General features: G+C 40.5%; 1 protein-coding gene across 4 annotated transcripts in view; it reads left to right on the top strand.

Annotated features, from left to right (window-relative positions):
- ASPNAT (aspartate N-acetyltransferase) overlaps positions 1–16,692 on the top strand; it is a 56,679-nt gene that overhangs the window by 24,238 nt on the left and 15,749 nt on the right. The window contains exons 1-2 of one of the 4 annotated variants that reach the window (XR_015795903.1): positions 1,245–10,352; positions 11,107–11,290. The exons of the other annotated variants lie outside the window; for them this stretch is intronic. The gene's annotated coding sequence lies outside the window, so the exon portion shown is untranslated. Of the gene's footprint in view, positions 1–1,244; positions 10,353–11,106; positions 11,291–16,692 lie in introns of those variants that run through there. 4 annotated transcript variants of the gene reach the window in all.

The raw sequence follows: 16,692 nt of genomic DNA, 5'->3' as shown, positions 1-16,692 counted from the left end.
TCTCTTACATGGGCATGTATTGAAATGAATGTATGTGTACACTTGAGTAATGTTTGGGCAAGATGAACCCTAATCTTGCAACTTTCTGGGACACTGATGATACTCGGCTCTGTTTCTTTCCATCAATTGTGTGAAGCAAAGGAAGTGCTAAATCATTTATTTGGTTCATTAAATTGATTTAGTGAACAGCAACAAAGTGATGCTAAACCCTGGTGAGTCTGAAGTGGAGCTTGTTGGTTGGTGGACTAAGGGGAAGAAGTTTGCCTTTTCCCCAAAACAGGGCTGGGGAACCTGCGCCCCAGATGTTGCTAAGCTGCAAGGCTGTGGAGAGTTTGCAAAGTGCAGAGGGCTGCCCATGCCCCGGAGAAGCAGGTCTTTAAATGGATAGACCTTCCATTGTCATTCAAGGCCCAGTTTACTTACAAAGCAATACAGACATAGTGGAGGCTGGAGAAATGTCGTAGCCATCTCACAGTCCATTTGCACACAGGCCCACAACCTCACCCCCCTCTCAGTGCTGAGGATTATGCTATGTGCTGCTCTCCTGAGCATCTGAACTCGTCTGCTCTGGACTTGACTGTCACAATGGGTACATGTAGGCTGTTTTCAACAAATTAACAGGCATTTCAATTACTATTTTAAAAATGCAACTTAGACAACTCAGTCTTAACATACATTTTTGTACTCAACCGGAGTTACAAAGCATCAAGAAGTTGATAACTATCTTCAAGTGAATCCAGAGACTTTGCAAAAGGAGGGAAAAGAAAGAAACGGGGAGGGGGGGGGATGAGTTAAAAATGGAAAGTGACATGGTCTGGAAGGTTCTCTCCCAAATCTTGAGAACGAGGCAGGATATCTGCACAACAAAAGCCTCTTCTGGGAGTGTCTGGAGTCTCATGGTGCCACTTAACACAATGCAAACACAGAGAAGTGGGAGTGATGACAGAAAATGAGATATGGGAGTGGGTGAGAGTGGGAGCAGAGGCAGCGAGGGGAGGTTGACAGTGAAAAGAGGAATGAGAAATTAATGCCCAGTAAATGAACAGAAACAGAAATGAGAGAGCATAAATAGGGTGTGACAAGTGGAACAGGAAGCAGAGAAGAGGAAAGCAAAAGTGGAAGAGCAAAGCAGAAAAGAGGAAGGGTGGAGGAAAGCAGGAAGAGGGAGACGTGAAGCAGCAGGAAAGGAAGAAATGAGGCCTGGAATAGAGTGGCAGATAGAGGTGAAAGAGAAATAAGTAAGGGTGGGCTCCGAATTCTATCATTCATCTTAAATCCTGAATGGTCTTGGAGAGTTCTTGTGTTAATTCTGTTTCTGCTGGTGATTCATCACCTGTGTATAAGCTCTACGTGGCTTAGGGACCGGCTAACTCAAAGCCACCTTCTACCTCGCAATTTTAATCAGAAGGTTGGTTCTGAGTCCCACAGCACCCTTGAAGTGGTCCTTGGTTATGGCACCTTGCACATGGAAAGGCAGGTACTCTTGACCAGGACTCAAGTGTAAATCTCCAGCCCCTTAAGTTGGCTGCTATGCTTGAACCTGGCAGAAACCTGTCAGATGCTCAGCACTGCATGGCTAGACAAGAATTGTTATAAACTGGGCTGAATCCACATTAAATAGCTGACTGTCCTCTGTCAGAATGAGGGTACGGTTTCCTCTTATCCCCACAATGGTTTAAACCTACTACTCCTTTCTGTCTTTTCTGCATTTCAGAGGATCTTTTGCCCTTTGAAGCCAAGCAGTTGTTGGTTGGTGATATAACTGACATCTCAGCCTGAGAAGATCTGGTTCTCTTACACCATCCCTTCTCCATTCTGTACCTTCTCTCCTTCTGTGTACATCAGAAACCACCCCTTTCCTCCTCTTCCTCCTCATAGTAGAAAGAGAGGGGTGGGTTTCTCCCTCTAGCTTCATTTCTATGGAGATTGGACTCTCTTCTGACACCCTACCCGCTCCCTCCTTTTCTGCTTCTTCTGTTGGATATGACAGGGCTCCCACCATTTCAGAACTTTCTCTTTCAGATAACGCAGTCACTTCTAGTCTGTGTGTGGGGAGACAACAGAGAAGTTAGTTTCTGCACCTCTTTCTTAGGTGATGCAATCCTTTCTCTCTCTCTACTTTCAAGTCCCGCTCTTCCTTACAGGCAGAATCACAGGCAGTCGCAGAAATATTTGTGTATGACATGGATTCATAGGGTAGCACATAAAATGGTGAAGGAGGGGTGTGCGCGCGCATAATCTGTTGCCTCCTAGAAATGTTAAATGCATTGGTGTCCCCTGGTATATGGTATCAAATGCTCATGTCTGCCTCTTCTGTTTCAAGAGACCAGAATGTGCTCTAATTTGAGTCCTTCCCTGAGACGGAAGGTTGTGTTGGAGATGCTGTGCAGAAGGGGCAGGAAGATTGCTCTCAAGGCAAGTGGAGATGGTGGAAAACCAGGTGTATCTTTAATCTGGCTGGGAGCTGTACTTGAAGTCATAAGACTGATCTGTGCCATCCAGTAAACTTATTTTCCAGATGCATAGGTAGTTGCATAGAGGGGAGAAACTTGGTAGAAATCCACATGCAATCTCCAACCATGATAGAGGGGACGGCTTCCTGACAATTATGGTCAATAAATTGCTTGCAGGAGGACTTGGCACATTTGATCTATAAGGAGTTGCCTGAAGTTCCTGTAAGAAGTTATCTGGGATAGGTGAGATCTTGGCAGGAGGCAAGGCTGGTAGCTGTAGATGGCTAAAAAGGCAATGACTTAGTGGAAACATAAACTAAGTTATTATAATCAAATTCTGTCATGGTTAAAAAAAAATTTGGCCGGTATCTTACTGGTTAGTTAGTTAGCATGGCAATTAGAGTATTATTCTAAAGTGACAGTTGTCTTAAGTTTCTGCATCCAATGGCTAAGGATGGGGAACTTCACATCCAATAGTTGAAATAGGACTATCTGAAAACATGCTATGAATTGGGGGGCCTTGTCAGAAATTGGATGATTGGACAAACCATACGTTTCAGAAAGCTTATTAAACGAACAGCAAGCTGTCTTGGGTGATGGAAAGGCCTTATGAGGGAATAAATTGGCCATTTTAGAGAAAAGATCAAATATCACAAAACTCTTGATGCACGATAGGTTCATTGTAAAATCCAAGATCCTTGAAACACCGTAGGTCAGTTACAAAGTCTAGTCCCAAGGTGAGATGGGGAGTGGGTTGCAGTAGACTTGCTGGTCTGAGTCTTAACACAGGGGCAGGTGGGGCATAAGGAAATGTAATTCTCAAGGTATGCTCCGATGCAAGGCCACCAAAAGTCAGAAAGGTAGGCTGGCCAAGCTAAAGTGTCCAGGTAGCCTGCTGTGACAGTTGCAACGGAAGGAAGGAAGGAAGGAAGGAAGGAAGGAAGGAAGGAAGGAAGGAAGGAAGGAAGGAAGGAAGGAAGGAAGGAAGGAAGGAAGGAAGGACATGGAGCTGGCTGTTGTGGTGTAAATCTCTCTGCTTCTAGGAAAGGGGAGGAAGGAGGCAAAAGGATCCCATAGAGAACTTCTATCCAGCTGCATTTTCTTTAATGTCCAAAGACTGAGGGTACTATGATGGGAAATATAGCAAAAGGTGGGATATAAAGAAACTAAAAGAGATCTCTAAATCAACTATTTTGGAGCCCAAAAGGCTATGCTGCTTAGTTAGCTGAGTTTTTTGTAGGACAAATAAAAAGCAGGGGCTTTGTTCTTAGTAAAATAATGAATGAAATGGAGAAGCTTATAACAAATTTCATAGCTAGAAGGCTATTCCATGAGTTGGACATCCTGATGCAAAGGCCCTTTTGTGACTATTTGCTGAACTCTTGAGAACAATGGGAGACAGAAAGTAGCCATCCTTAGTAGAATAGTATTCAGAGGAACGTTCACGGGGGAGAAATGATTCCAAAAGTTAATTGAATAATTTTCTCAGCCTTGTGCCTGTCTCAGATTCAGAAAAGGTTCAAACTGAACTTTTAAATAAGTAACATATGCCAAAATAGATCACAAAGGGGTCGCTGTGTTGATCCAAACTTTAAATTTAAAAATTATATCTTTGCTAAGACTGCATTGTGAACATTGGCTATTTCAAATGAGAAGTTGCTTTTTTCTAGTGAACTTTATATATACTATGGTTACTTCAGTAAATAATTCAGCTAATCATTGCCAGGAATTTCCCCCAGACCATGATTGCAATTTGCAATGCAAAACCAAATGAAATGCTTCTGAGGTTTGGTAAAAAAACAAAAAACACAACAACACAATAACAATTTAAAAAATATGCTCACTATTAGATAACTACTTTCTGATGCTGACAAAAGAATGGATGTAGTTGTCAGTTCTATTCTAAGAGAAACAGACTTGATTGGCAAAAACAGTTTCTCCTCCTTGAGAGGCTGAAAAAATGGACCAAACTCACAGTCTGAGATTACGTAGAATTTAATATGGACTTGCATATAGGTTTTAAGAAAGCAAGGGTACGAATATAGCTTCACATGGGGAAAAAATCTAACCTCAATCTAAAGCTAAATATAAACCAATAGTGTGATGCAACTAATTAAAAAAATCCTCATGCGATCTTAGGCTGCATTAAGTGAAGCCCAGTGTTCAAACCATGTGAAGTAATAGTTTCAGTTTAATTCACTCTACTCAGGCCATATTTGGAATAATGTGTCCAATTCTGGGTGCCACAGTTTGACAAGGACAGTGATACCTTGGAACACATCCACAGAAAAGCCACAAGGATGGTGAATTGGTTGGAAGCAAGTCTTGTGATGCAAGTTTGAAAGAGTTGGGTATATTTAGCTTGGAGAAGAGAAAAATTAAGGGGGAGACAGAAAAGTGAGCTTCGTATCTTTGAAAGGTGGAAGATAGAGCAGAATCTGTTGCAGAATTGCTCTCAGTTATTGTAGGCAGCAGGAGTAAAACCAATGAATAGAAATGGCAAGGCAGAATATTTTGATTGAACATTAGGAGAAAAGTCATACACTGAACCCTTTTTAGAGGTGGAACATACTTTACAAGATGGTGGACCATTCTTAATTTTATGTATTTTAGAAAATAGACAACTAAGGCCTCATAACACTTTATAATCAGTCTTCTCCACAAAAAAGTACATGTCCCACCAGGAAATACTGAAGAGCAGATGAAGTGGCAGGACTGAAGCTAGAGATTAATAGAAACATGGTGGGAAAACAAATTTACTTTGAGCTTAAATCTCCAGAACCAAATGCATTACAGCTTAGTGTTTTGAGGGAACTATATGATTATCTGTCCAGATCTTTATATTATCTTCGAAAAATTCTGGAGAACTGCTAATGGAGTTAACTGGATAACTGGAAGAGAGACAAAAAGGGGGAAAAAGAGGATCCAGCAAAGTATAGCTTAACTTTACTTTATATTGGACAGTTTAATTAACAATTTGTGAGAATGTTGTTGACATGTATGGTGTGCATTTGTGAATCTAAGAGAAAGAAGAAGACTATATCTGAATGAAAATGGCCTGACCTTGTGGAGCGGAGCTGATGAATAGATGTATGGAAGTGAAGGTGTTGGTTTAGTTATGAGTGAAAGGGCTTAAATGTATGTCTCAAAGTTTGAATTGGTGTCACCTAGATTGCTCTGGGTGTATATCCAGTGAATGGTGATAATGGAGGAGCCAGAGATGACTCTAGGGAAAAAATGTAACATTCTAAATGAATGTGATCTGCGGAAAAGTCATTTTGTTGGGCAATTGAATGAATGGGAACAAGATACTAGAGCAGTGTTTCTCAACCTTGGCCACTTGAGGACCTGTGGACTTCAGCTTTTAGAATTCCCCGGCCAGCCATGCTGGCCGGGGAATTCTGGGAGCTGAAGTCCACAGGTCTTCAAGTGGCCAGGGTTGAGAAACACTGTACTAGAGTAGAACAGTGATTGTGACATTCAGAGACCCAAGAATGACTGAGAATGATGATTTTTTCAGTAAGTTTACTGAAATATGCACTTTAAAATATGGTCCCCTCAAATTTGTGGTTTAAGCATGTCTGTTATGTGTACAGAGGGTAAAGGAATGAATCCAGAAACTTTGATTTGATTGTTTACAATAAAAGCAAAGAATGAGTAAAAGATTTGAGAATGATAAAAGTTTTATTTCAAATGTGGGACAGAATTTTTTTGATAATTCTAAGAGTGAATAGTTTAATATGTGCATGAAGACTGTACCTGTGCCTGGCAATTAGAAAAATACTGTTACTGTGCACTTACACAAAATAAACAATAATGAGGATTGCAAAAACGATATAGGAAATTAGTTTGTTTAGCTTGCCCGAAAGATGTTTGGCAGAATTTATTTATTTAAATGATTTGTATGGCTGCCCAACTCACAAAATGAATTTTGATTGAACAGGCACAAAAGGTGACATTTTGGAAATATATTGTGGCTTTATGCTGGGCAGTGGGTGTGCCAGCCACATTTTGTTTTTCAGTAGGTTGCTGAAAAATGAATGAAGACAAGCAATCAACTTTATTGTACATTTGTTGATTTAGAGAAAACATATGACCCAGTGAATAAGCTTGAATTGTGGAATGTTTTGCACACATGGAATGGAAGGTTAGTTACTGACCTTCATGCTTCTTGATTGGCTCAGCACTGAGCAGGCAGTAAAGCAAGGTTTTGTGATATCTCTTGGGTTTATAGGTAAACATATAATGAAAGCTTGTGGTAATGTTAGAGGTTTGTTGGTTGGGGACATGAAAGAGTCTGTATTTTTATGCAAATGATGTGTTGTTGGCTGACAGTTCAGATATTAGTTCAATATCTAATATTGCAGCAAATATTAGATAGATTGTATGATACAACAAGGAGTATGGCTCTCTGAGAACTAATATGTTGAGACTAAGATAGCTGTATCTGACAAGGAGAACGGTTATAGGACTGCAAGTACAGTCATGTGAAAAAGTAAGTACACCCCATGTAATGTATTTTCTTTCTTAACGTATGTCATATCAATATTTTAACTTAATTCAAACAGTATGTAAAGATAAAGATAAGGTAATTGAACCAAAAAACTATGAAAAATTGGCTTTGCAATCTTTTATCCAACAAAAAATTAACAGATGTGCCATTTCCTTCAGTGGAAAAAAGAAGGACACCCCTGGCTCGAATACCTAGTATTGCCCCTTTGGCAGAAGCAACCTCAAGGAGGCTGCCCAGGCCCTGATGCAGCAAAACAGCCCCGAATTGTACCATTTCCACCACCATGCTCTACCGTTGGTATCAAGTTATTCTGGTGTTTGGCTTTCACCAAACGGGTCTTCTGCTGCTGTGGTCCCAGAACTCTATCTTTGCCTGGTTTGTCCAGAGCGCATTGCTCCAGAAGTCCTGGCCTTTGCTTAGGTGTTCATGAGCAAACTTTACTCACCCTGATGTTCTTTCTGGACAGCAAAGTTTTCCTCTCAGCACACTTCCTACAGAGATCTAATTTGTGCAGCTTCTTTTTAATGATAGGTTCAGGCACTTTTGCAGCAGTAGTGGTGAGAGCTACCTGTAGGTCATGTGATGAAATTCTGGAGTTCTTGGGGACTTATTTGGGCATCTTGTGTTCTGGTCTCAGGCTGAACTTCTGGGATGGCCTGGCCTGGGCAAGCTGGCAGTTGTTTGAAATCTTCTCCACTTGTAGATGACCTTTTGGACAGTGGAATGATTGATGCCCAATTGTTTGGAGATCTTTTTAAGTCCCTTCCTAGACTCATAGACATGTATAACCTTCTTTCTGAAGGCCTCAGAGAGCTCTTTCAATCTAGGTATGGTGATAGCACACACTTCAACAACAAAGAGTAAATCAAACTAAATATCTGAGGTTTCAATTAGACAGGTTCCTCCCAGATCCCCTCTAATGATGTTCTGATCATTTGCATCTGATCTTCTGCACCTGATTCTAATTTTAGGTCTTTGAGGTTGTGAGGAGTGTGCTTACTTTCTCCACATGTGAAATTTGCATTTGTGTTTATTTAAGTTACACAGTGGACTACAACATATAAATAGTGCATGATGTTTGTTGTATCTCCTTTATCTATCAATATTGTTGAAATGAAGATTAAATATGTGTGTGATGAAATAGGTTGAGAGAGTCAAAAATTTCAATGGGGTCCACTTTTTCACATGACTTTATGTATTCATTTATACTTTAATCTTGGCATAAAGAAAAAAGTTGATTATATCTTTATCTCAAAGCAGATCATATCAATATACCAACAAAAAAAAATCTCCCAGACAAATGTTTTTGAAGTAGGTAGCCCTTTATTTAACTACATCTAAAACCATTCAAGATTTATAAGGATGCACAGTACATTCCTATACATGTCTACTTACATACCTACTTACTTAAGTTGTAAACCTCCATTGGATTTCAACTTTAGATAATTTGTTTTCTTATTTATGTACTGTGTTAGAGTTCTAGGTGATTTAGAACAAATAATAATATGTTTAAAAGGTTTTACAGGATATGTTTCAGAAAGGCAGATTCCAGCTAAATTTGGGGGCAGGGAAGTGGGAAGAGTGGAATCCTTACTAATCATGAGAGCATTTCAGCAATGGAACCCATGACCTAGAGAATGTTCTGGTGGAGGCCAGATGATTGAGACCTTCCAGATCTACAGTTCATACTGTTTAGATTTATAAGAATGTAATTGTCTTATCTTACTACATACCAGTCAGTCTTCATTCTTAATAAGAGGAACGAAAGCCTTGTTTTCCAGAAGCTGCCTTCAAAAAATTGATCAGATGAAATTGGTCAGTTTCTAAAGCTTCACAAAGATTGGAATCCACCATTCAGCAATAGAGTGAAATATCTTCCCAATAACAAAGTTTTCTCCAGGAGTTTGCTAGAAGGGAAGATGTTAAATCAAGGCTATATATGATCAGAGACCAAGGATCTGTGATTTTAAGATCTGCATCGGGCTAAATTGAACTCTGGCTTGGATAAGTTATGTGAAATTAATGCATAAAGTATTGTTCTTAATCAGATTTGGATATCTTGGGATATGAGACAAAGTTATCTCTATAAAGCTGCTTATTAAAGTGCCCATATCTCAGATGTTTATAGTTTTCTCCAAACTCTTCCAAGCGCACTTTTGAAATAATTTCTTCTTTATCTTAATGCTGTATATTCCTGTATCATTTTTATAAATGCATTTATCATCCCAGAGGAAATTTCACTTTGGATTTCCTGGCATGCCTTTTTAAGATAAACAGGCATTTTACAATATAAATCAAACCAGGAAACTTGATGTTGCAGAGAGAATAAATGATATTAATTGTTGACTGAGCATGGTTTGAGTTGCTCCTTAAATTGGTAAGCACTCAGAATATTAAGTATGTGGTTTTCTGCTTGCAGCAGGTTATCCTATAATCATGTTGATCCAAAAAAGGAATTTAATCAATGTTTGCTGCTGCAGTACCGCCCAGTTTGATATTCTTTTGTGGCCCGTTAACTCAATTGACCATCAATTTTAACCTTTCACTGTTTGCAAGCAAAGCATGGGTTGATTTGGGATGTGGACACATTACTTTAATGGATGTAATATACGTACATTTTGATCACTTTTAGACTGTGTCAAGAGCCAGTATTGAGTTTTAAGGCATGCAAGAAACTGTTTACTTTCACTATTTATGGATAAATAAGTTTTAGTCCCTGAGTGTCCTCCCACATTTTAGAATCCAAATCATTCCATTGTAGGGCACAAATGGTGTTTTGTATATAATGTGTCTCAATTATGTACATATTGTTTCCTGGACATTGTACATTAATTGCATCAGATTGGTTGCGTAGAGAGGCTTTCTTTATTTGCAGAAGTCATTAGCACTGATGGAAGAGAAAATAACCGCAGCAGCTCTGGTAGTGGCTCCCCCCATACATACGCCATTGACCTTTCTCTAGCTATGACATAAGAGTCTCCGGTCTCATGGATTATCCAGGATAACGGGCAAGTATGAAGCATTCTGCTGCATACTACAGGCATCCACCAACTCTCCTTTGGTAAGTACATTGGTTATTGTGCAGCAGGCATGTTAATGGGGTGATAGTGGGAGACTTGAAAGTCAGGAACGGTGAAGGAAGATTCTGTGGAGGATGAATTTGAAGATGAAAGGGCAGCTGTAAGTGAATGTGGGTGTAAGATTAGAGATGGGTCTGGAAGGAGGAGGAGAGATACCATCTATGGAACAGAAACATGGTAATGGGGTAGGGGATATTGAGATTTGGTGTATGCTTTTTTGAATTGGTACAGATTAATATTTTCTTGCTTTATCAGGTTCAGAAAAAAGTAATAACAAGCCCTTCAGGTGCTGGAGATCCGACCAAGGTAGGTATATGTAAATGAATGTTGTTGTGTTGGTGGGAGGAATCTTACGTCGTGTGCTGTAGGGTGGTATTTCTTGGAATTCTGTCTAGTGTCCCTTTTGGTTGGAAGAAGGTACAGCCAGAGCAGCAGAAGGTCCTTGTTCTGCTTTCTCTCTTCCTTCCTTTCTTCATGATAACCCTCCTTTGTTTAGATTTAGGCATGATCCAGATGCCCATCTTCTTATGGATCACCTTCCCCATAGCCTAGGCAGGATCCAGCAAGTATTTTCAGTGTACCATCCTGGAGCTAGTGTTTTCTGATGGCAGGGTTACATGAAGACTGAGCATTTTTGGCAAAGAAGCTTGGCTTCCAGTCATCTTGCCTGTTACAACAGTAGACCTAAACACTTCTCCAGGATCACAGAAACACTATGAAAAAAGCTTTATGGAGAGATAATACCCTTCCCTTCTCCTTTTGTAAGTGCAATCAGATTGTCAGTCTGCAAAAATGTGAGTGTCAGATACAACCCTTAAAGAATAACGTGTAGCAAAACTTTGGTTGAGTAAGTTATTCAATCAATTCAGTACAAATTGGACTAAAAACAGTATAGTGCAGCTTTTGTATGATAGCTAGAAGGGCTTTATAAAGTGTTTTCTACAACACGAGCCTAGTGGTTGGAATAAGAAGCAAAAATGTGAAAGAAATGCTCAGAAGAATGCATTTTGATATGGCAGCAACAACAGTATTGTGGGTTTTTCCTTCTTAATTTCCACAGAAGCAGCAGTCTCAAGAAGTGATGTGACAGTCTTCGTACAGATGGTGGGCCAGGAATACCTGCAAATGTTTCATTGCTTACAGGAAATATCCAGAACATTTCTCAGAAGATGGGACTTGTTCCCCTCAGAGAATAATCTTTGACAGTCAAAAGGCAATGCACATGTGTACAATATACATCTCAGGTCTTTTTCAAATTGCTTTCATTTCAGTATTTTTGAAGTTCTTCTAATTGGCTTCCCTTTTGTATGAAAAAAATAAATGAAGTTTGTGTTTTTTTTCCAATGTTCCAGGTGATGTGTGTATTTTTTCCCACACCAAGTTTATTGTCCCAAGTCCCTAGCAGTAGTGTAGTTAGCCTTTTCCAACTATGGTGAGTTCCATCCCTTTCTGTGTGACAACCCCAATAGATGGGTTGTCAGCAGGACCTGTAGCAAAAGCCTTAATCTTCCCCCCTCCCCTTACTTACAATCCTAAGTAGGATCAAGAACACTTAGTTCCAAATCACTGTTGGGGTATAATGAATCTGCCCTGTTGATGTGTCCAGGTGAGACCAGGGTATCCTAAGACCTTTCTTCTCTAACATGAAGCTACTGTCATCTAATATAAAGCCTGCCATCAAAATCAGATAGTTGTGAACAAAGATGCCCCCAGTTTGGGAAGGGTATCTGGAAGTTAGGAATCTGCCCTTTTCTTTGAGGGAAAATGTGGTATTAGGCTGTCATCTTTGCAAAGAGTATCCAGTTGCATGTGGTGTTTCAGCAGGCCCCTCATAATAATTTGCTAGAAAAATGAAGGGCACCTCTTTGAGGCTGGGGCCGCACTCTCTTAAAATCACATTTTGGGCCTCTGAGAGCTGCAGGTGGTGTGTCCAGTGATGATGGCATCAATGTTCACCTTTGGCAGGGAAAAGTTTGCCTTTAGCCTTGCTAAAAAGAAAATCCTTCCCCAAAACAGGGGAGATTGACTCACTTGTTGGGTTTAGTGGTGTTCTTAGGGGATGAACACCACTTAAGGTAGTCATTTCCTCCCTTAATTTCTCCAGCCAAAATTTTTGCTCCCATCCTCAGAAAGTGATCTGGGTGGCAAAGCAGGTGTACTCACCTCTGCAGGAAAGTGAACGTGCTAAGTTGGAACCTGTCTATTAATCTTTTTTTTTAACATTATTTTTCCTCGTGTGATTACAACCGATACTATGTAAAAGGGTTAGACAGTGGGAATGATCATTGTTTACATTTCTTCAGCTAAAATAGCCCCCACTGGTAATTGGTTGAAAAATTATTCATTATTTGAGAAGCATGATCTTGGAAAAACAGAATTAAAAGAAGGAATATCCTGTATATAAAACCATTTGGAAATTAAAATTAAACCTTACAACACTGACATACTTAAAACAGTAGGAAAGAGAAAAATAGGATATGTAGTTAAATTAAGCAACCAGACAAACTTCAATCCACAATGATCTCTTGAATATATTTGACCTCCTCAATCAAAAGGAAATAGTACATATTCAGACTTGGATAAGCTGAAAAGTTGTGATTGGAAGAGAGTTTAAATACCGTATACGTGACAGAGCTGTATTAAAATAAAACTATTTATCACATGACAGGGAATAAATCTGCCAGGAAAGCTGGAAGCTATAATATAATATAATATAATATAATATAATATAATATAATATAATATAATATAATATAATTAATATATAATTATAATATAATATATAATTATAATATAAGGGTGGTGTATGTGAGATAAAATGAAAATAGTTAACTTCTTTCATTTTTTTAACAGTAGGAGCAAGGATAGGTATGCTGGAACCAGGGTATAAAGCTCCTAAATTAAGAGAAACAATATTAAGAACTGTTTTAAAGTAAATGCTACTGAATGCCAGGTTTGTCTGTACTGTAATAAACAACATTCTCATCCACAATTTAATTGTAGATTAGAGGGCAGAGTTGACTTGCGTTACTGAAACTGGGGAGGGGAGGAGGAGGATGAAGAGGGGGGAATTCCTCTCTTGGGAATCTGCCCACCCAGATTTCAGCTTTGACACCAGTCCCAATCCCAGGAGTAGGGAGGAAGCTATTGTCATCCATGAGACTGCTGGCATCAAGATATGCTACACCACAGATAACGATGTGAGACCTTGTTTGTGTAGTTAGTGAGTCCAAAGGGGCAGTTGTGAATGCTGCTGGTGGATTGCTCCCCCTGCTCACAAGGCGACACTCCTGCCAGGGCTGCTCAACCTAATTAATGGGGTGGTGGTACAGGTCCCCTAACTGGTGATGTTGGGGGAATTCAACCTGCCTTTCCTGGGTGAGAGATCTGGAGTGGCCCAAGAGTTCATGGCAGCCATGGCAACCATGGCACACGAGAGGTCACATGCTAGATCTGGTTTTTGTCCCAGGGCAGGTGCGACATGATCTGAAAGTGGGGAGCTTTGAGTATTGGCCCTTGTGGACAGATAACTGTTACGGAGTTTTGTGGTGCAACTGTTCTCTGCAGTGGGGAAGGACCTATCAGATTGATCTGCCCAGGCACCTATTAGGTCCAGTGGGTTTTCAAAGGGTGCAGTTCAGTCCAGACCCTGGTCCCAATGCAATAAGTGGACAACTAAGGTGCTTGATTAGACTGCACTGGAGCGGCCTCTCCCCTCTTGCAGATCTACTGAAGCTCCTTGCTTTACTGAGAAGCTCAAGGAGATGAAGCAGTAGAAGAGATGCCAAGAGCATTGCTGTGGAGGAAGATCCATTTCAGGTCTGACCAGACGCTGGTAGGAGCTCGTGTTTGAGCCTACACAGTGGGAGTACAAGTGGAAAAATGGAAATACTTTGTTTTTATGGCATTTGCTGAATACCACCCAATGGTCCTTTTTGAGGTGACCTAAAAGGGAATGATGATTGTCAAAAACACTTGAAAAGAATTCTGTGAAGAATTCTCACAGCATTTGGCTCAGATTCAAATGGAGTTGGATTCTAACTGGACACGGCCAATAGAGATTATTGGGACTTCATCCCAATCTGGGATCAATTTGAATCTGAGTCCTGAGGAGGTGGATAGAGGGTATCAACACCACCACCTCTTAGTTGTATCCCTGCCCCTCATGATTGTTTAAAGTGTCATGAGATGGCAAAAAATTGGATTCAACCAGTAATCAATACTTCTGTGAGTCAGGGGGTGTTCCCTTTACCTCTGAAAGAGGCTCTGGTGTGTCCCTTCTCAAGAAGTCTTCACTCAACCTATCTTGGATAATTTTAGACCTTTTTAGGGAAAGTTGGGGAGGAAGTGGTGGCCTTGCAACTCCAGAAGACTCTAGATAAAATGGATTATTTGGAAGCTTGGAAGTTGGGTTTTGGGCTAGAGTACTGTACACCATAGACACTCCATTGGTTGTGCTTGTGGATGACCTTTGGAGAGACCAGGATCGAGTAGTTAAACCCTCCTGATCCTCCTCGATCTCTCAGCAGCTTTTTATACCATTGAGCATAGTATCCTTCTCATAGAATCCATATACCACTGAGCATACTTTCCCATAGTATCCATTGTATATGGGATTGGAGTGGGGGGATACTCTCATCTACATGAAACTACTGGGCAAGATCATCCATTGTCGTGGGGTCTAGTATCTTCAATATGTTGATGATAGCCAGCTATCCATCTTGACAACTGACCAAAGAGTTGGTAGAAGTGTGGACCCAGTGCCTGGAGGCAATCAGGATCTGGGTGGAGAGGAACAGACTCAGACTGAATTCCTCCATGTCAGAGCACTTTTGGGTTTGTGGGCCAAACAATTCCAGGGAAATATCCTTGACTCTGAAATGCTCCCCTGTTCAGATGTAGTTTGCTATTTGGGTGTCCTCTTGGACTCACAGCTCGTGCCTGATCAACAGATAGAAATTATGTTCAGGGGGGCTTTTGTACAATTACTTCTTATGTGACAATGCAGCCACTCCTGGATCAGGAGGCCCTGCTCATAGTCACTCATACCCTAGTCACCCCTCACTTGGATCAGGGTTAATGCACTGTACTCAGAACTGCCCCTGGGAAGCATTTGGTGCAAAATGTAGCAGCCCAGGCAGTGATGGATGTCTTTTGATATACATGTAGTCCTCAGTGACTGCCTCATTTAGTGACTGTTCACAGTTACAACAGTGACGAAAAAGTAACTTTATGACCAATCCTTACATTTATGACTGTAGGTCTGTAAAGCAAAGGAAAGCTGAAGTAAGATCATAAGCACAGTTTCACTTAGTGATCGCTTTGCTTAACAAGATTTGCCAGTCCCAATTGTGGTTGCTAAACGAGGACTACCTGTACTCAGGTGACTCCACTATTGTCAGCTGGCTTCCAAGTGCTATTCAAGGTGCTAATTTTCACCTTAAAGGCTATATATGGCTCTGGACCTCGTTATCTGTTTGACCTCCTTCTCTCATATAAATCTGCCTGCCTGATCAGATTGAACATAATCAAGTCCCTCCAGGCCCCATCTATCCAAGAATGCTATCTGATGGGCCTTGGAAGTCGGCATTTTTGATCACCACTCCACACCCTCAAATTCCCTCTCCATTGAAATCTGGTCGTCTCCTGGGCTTCAGGAGAGCATTCAAGATTTGGTTGTTCCATCAAGCGCAGAAGGATGGCATGCTGTGATTGAAGATTTTAATTTTCGTATGTTTTCTTTTTTGTTTTTGTATAATTTTGATACTGTATTTGGTTTATTTTATGGGTGGCTTTATTTATTGTTATTTTTGAAGTGTTTATGTTTTTGCTTGGTGATGTTTGACTTTGGTCAGATTTCTCTTTGTAAACTAGTACATTACTCTGATGTCATCCCTGCTTCATCCCCATTCAGTCTAAAACTATTACAGGGGAGGCAAGAAGAACCTTTCCAGGCAATGTGGCCTGGTTGTTGTAAACTCTTCCCTGCCAACAGCTATGCGTGCAGATGATAATACCTCACATTGATTATGCGCCATCAAGTTGGAATCAACTCTTAACAACCACATAGATAGAACTTCTCCAGGATCTATTTCCAAACCTGGCCCCTCAGATCTTCCAATGGTGCACCCATCGCTGCTGTAATCAAATCCATGCATATCTTGCAGCGATTCGTCCTCTTCCTCTCTTTCCTTTCACTTTTCCCAGCATTATGCCCTTGCGGGAATATGCCTCACTATGCTGAACCAAATCATGGATCCCTAGCAACCTAAAGCAGCCTTGTTTTGGGGGATGAAATGCAATACAGTACCAGACGCATATGATTCTGCAAGGGTAAGTTCCCCTTAATGACCACACATTCTATTTAAATTGGATCTTAACAAGAGCAGAGTAGCCTGTTGCCTCAGCTCCACAATTATTTGACATCTCCATCAAAGACCCTTCAGTTCTTACTGCACTTTGGAGAAGGACCATCAAACGTGGCCCTTTACTGTCCATTTTTGGCAGGTCTTGGTGTTGGTTGGACTTTTTGTCAAGTTATCTTTTTCTTGCTTGACTGACAAGAGATGGAAAACCATATTCCAAATTCCTGTGGAACATTCTGTGATTTTGCTGTTTGCCAGAATCTGTAAGCTAGCTGATTTGT

Source organism: Python bivittatus, unplaced genomic scaffold (genome assembly GCF_059951505.1).
Source record: "Python bivittatus isolate LINGU-HERP-01145 unplaced genomic scaffold, Pbiv_v1 ctg000210_np1212, whole genome shotgun sequence".
Lineage (NCBI taxonomy): Eukaryota > Metazoa > Chordata > Lepidosauria > Squamata > Pythonidae > Python > Python bivittatus.
The sequence above is the reverse complement of the archived record's forward strand: the minus strand, read 5'-3'. Positions and strand labels throughout refer to the sequence as shown.